This window comes from Saccostrea echinata, unplaced genomic scaffold (assembly GCF_033153115.1).
Source record: "Saccostrea echinata isolate AGI-Se365-2 ecotype Australia unplaced genomic scaffold, CSIRO_AGI_Sech_v1 ptg000072l, whole genome shotgun sequence".
Classification (NCBI taxonomy): Eukaryota; Metazoa; Mollusca; class Bivalvia; order Ostreida; family Ostreidae; genus Saccostrea; species Saccostrea echinata.
In genome coordinates, this window is record NW_026889821.1 from 1714865 (window position 1) to 1719246 (window position 4382).

Genomic DNA, 4382 nt, shown 5'->3' on the forward strand with positions numbered 1-4382 from the left:
CAATTAACCCAGTGACCTATATACTAACGTTAGTATATATAGGTCCCTGATTAACCCAAGCTTTCTTACGCTTGTTGCCTGATCAATGTTCATAATTAATTACATTTATTAAACTGCCCCATTAATTAAGAAGGGGTGTTTTTATGTCTACTTTAGTTGAATAAAAGAAATGATTAAAAAAAACGAAATATTGGTAGTTTGAAGTGATCATATATTTAAAAATGAAAGTATATCAAAATGAAAATAAACAAGATGGATGCCAAGGGATCTAGAAGACAGTTCGAAGTTCTTCTAGAGAGTTTGAAGAGTATTAAGCTTTATTTAAGTGAATTTATTTATTACAAAAAGTTGAAACAGTAAGTAAATATTGTGAAATGATATGTTAGTTAATTTGTATTTCAAAAAACTAAAAAAACCCTGAAATTACAAGTAACATAACATGTATAATATAAGTACATCCAATAATTTACACAAACGTCATTTCATGTCAGACGTCCAGCATGAATTTCAGTCGACTATGGTTATTATAAAAGTCGCTTATTATAAAGTTTTGGCCTGACAAATAAACTATGATAATAAACGAATTGTACTGTATCTTGATTTCGGGTTGATCTAAGACGGGCTTTATTATCCTCTCTATTTCTTGGACAATTGAATGAAAGATGATCTGCTGAATCGCAAGTGAAACATCTCTTCTTCTGACGTTTGTCCTGGTAATTTTGCTTTGGCCGCTCATTCCACTTTTTCTTGGAATTGGTGTCCAATAACTCAAGGGGTTTGTTGACAGCATATACAGCTCGTCTATTGAATCTGGCGTTCTCATTTCTGTTATTCTCTCCCAGGCGAATGCACTCTTCTTGCATTGCCGCTGTAACAGCCTCCTGCAAAATTTTAGGTCTAATTCGTTTCACCGCAAAACGAAACTCGTTCTCCTGGCTACAGTTATCTAAGAAGGTTTTCATGCTACTTTCTTGCACAAAATCCTGGTTGTCGGGGTAAGCTTTCCTGTATAGATCCTCAATCGCCTGTCCAAAGTCTCGAAAGGTTTCATTAGCTCTCTTTTTCCGCATTTTGTCTTCCGCAATACAACTTTCTTTCATCGCTCTATGACCAAAACGATTCTCCATTGCACATTTACGTTCCGTCCAGTTGTTTCGTATTTCTGCAGAAAGGCCGTAGGCATAGATTTCTGCTTGTCCACGCAGTGCTGTAAAGAATATTTTACGTGCCTTCTCGTCATTCCAGTCGTTAATGGACACCACGTTTTCAAAATATCGTATATATTCTGCCCATATATCCTCTCCATCGCCTTTAAACGTCCTCTTTACTGGTATCTGATAGCTTGGATTAGTATGAAAAATAGACAGATTCCGTTCTGTTGGAGAACCTAGTCGTCTCCTAATAGGAAGAACTGGACTAGCTGTTTGTTCCTGGTGAAATCGGACGTGCTGCTGTGGTCTGGTGCGAACAAGAGTGTATTGATATCCCCCACTCGGAGTTCTACACCACAGCTTTATAACCACACTAATCAAAATGACACACAACAGTCCTAGGGCTGCAGAAAACATAAACTCTTTCGTCAAACACAGGAGCATATATCCTGGAAAATACTGATAGAACAAATAAGCCCCTACGCATCCTAGCAACAATATAACTGTCCAAAGCAAAATAAATGTATTCCACATTTCAGCTTCCTTTTCTACACTGAAGGCCTGCCCGACTTCGTTATCCGCATCATTCGGTGTACTAGTACAAACTGGTGTTGGCCCTGTCGCACTTTCAATTGTGGGAGCTGGAGAAGTATCCTCACTTTCATTAAAACTATTAAAAAGAGATCTGCGTGCACTTCTCTGAAATCTAGGTGTTTCAGTTTCATTTCCTTGCGTAAAATCCATACTTCTTGGTGTGTACGTTGTGCGATCTCCACTCATATTTTTTATGTCCTATATCAACAATCATAAGTTTTAATTCTGCACCCACACGCTGGACACTTGTAATATCGGCTCAACACATTTCCATTTGATTTTCGAATGAAACATACATTGTCTTTCTTATTAAACATCACCAAAAAAATGGGACATTCTTTGCGCAACATAACGTCTATCATTCCCAGCAAAACATAATTTCCGTTGTCATCTATATCATATACATTCACATATCTCCGGTGATTTTCATAAACACTCATGTTGAAATGTGCATTTTTAATTCACTGTTATTTCCAAAAGCACAACACACATTTTCTTCCGATAATAATCCAAATAATTTCACACAGTAAATCCCCGAAAATAAGAACGTATAAAACTCAAAACATCCGTTTGAATCACATGATACAAACACATTGTCACAATCATGGAGAAGAACATGATAATATTCCAATTGAAAATAAAATCCGTTGTTTTTTTTTTTCTAACTGAGGAATAACATCCCACAGCTGCCACCAGTTGTAGCGGGACCGAGCGTGCGGTCCTTTTTGTATTTCAAATCCTCTTTACACTTTATTAAAATCCTCAATATCCCATATGAATTTATAATTATGTTTTTCCTCCTTTGGTAGCGTAAAGTAAAAATTCCAGTAATCAGTTTATAAGTTTATTACATTTTTCTATTAATCACAAGTACAACATAATATCTAACTCACAACTCTGTAACTCCGTAACTAACTCTGTCCCTCATCACGTGTGCACGCCCTATATATACATTTTAGGGGCAGCTCCGCTGGAGCTGCTAATACACGGCAGCTACCGGGTAGCTGCCGATTTACGGATAGCGTCTATTACGTAATATATATACATTCTATATACAAATATTTTTCACCTTTACATTAAGGCAGAAGTCTTTGTCTTTCTTTGCTGCATTCTGTACTGGAATGTCACGGTGTTTATAAGGACACTTAATTTCTAGAACACCTTTACCACAACAGTCACAACTTATGGTGCCATCTGGGCTAACACCCAAAAAGGGATGGGCAGGATCAATCACAAATCCAGATAATTGGCACTTAAAGTTCAGGTGGTTTGTTTTCTGATGCGTTGAATATGCCTGCCTGCATTCTTCTTCAGTCTCTGTCCCCCATCTCACTGCAGCATTCTTTGACAAGTCATAAACGCTGTACCCAGCTAATCGCCGCACTAGGTTGTCTGGTGAGGTAGAGTCCCTTCGTACAAGAACGTCATGAGCTTTCGAAGCTGTGATTCTCCCCATCCTGTGCTGATACCACAAAGGACTAACATTCTGGTTTCTTGTGGCCTTTTCCAAGTTACTGGCTTGGGTTTGGGACACTGAATAAGACATAAATATTTCATCACACATTTCGGAGATGTTGCCTTCAAAGTCATCTTGTCTGAAAGTTGACAGAAGCTTGGGGAATGTTGGTTCAAAAATTTGCAATTGTACTGTAAATTTTGATTTGAATTTTAATTACTATTATTTTGTCCTCCAACACTCTTTTATTTCCTAAAGAACTTTTAAAATTATTTTCGATCTTTTGCATAATTTTATTTGATGAAGCTAATTTATACCAACAACTGACCTCTGGTCACTTTAATACTATGGGTTGCCCCTTCCCCATAACCAAATATATCATTTAACAAACAACTAAACGACCGCATCCTAATGAATTTACATAGAATCGTATAGGTGTAAAGGTCAAGCTCTTTAGTGGCCAGCATCTATAATTAATTTTCTCTTTAGAGTTAGCATCTGCTATTTCTCTCAGCAAAATACACAGATTTATTTTACATTCTTATTTTTTTGCATTTTTTTTTTGTTACGATACGCGTGTATGATTAAGCTCAGTGACTTTTAGATAAAATTGATACATGTACTCTGACCGGGATAAACGACTATTATTCCCTCGAAAAATTGTCAAGTAAGTAAACGTTGATTTGTGTCAAAATAATAATAATAATAATAATAATAATAATAATAAAGAAACAAGTACTGACCTTATGAGCAATTTTAGTTTGGAAAATTATCAATGAAGCAAAACTTTATGAGTTCAAGGAAAATTTGAAAAAAAAAAAAAATCATTCGAGAAATTTAATGCGGCGGAAAAATGAAGAAATATGTTGCATAGAATGAAATAGAATACAATATAATAGTTTTTATTTTAAACTTATGGTAATCTGTGCATGCATAATGCAATCGTGATTTTGTATATACCTAAAAAAAAAAACCATGACGTGTTTTGACCAAAATCTAATAATATGACTTACAGTACAATTATATTTACTGTATATTCAAATCGGAGTTAACGACATTTGAAAACCTCAACAAATAATAGGAAATTACATATCAATGTATAACCTGTATTCATATTCCACATAATAATAATCATTAATCGACAAAGGTATATGTTCCATAAAACCCTATATTTTTAAGGC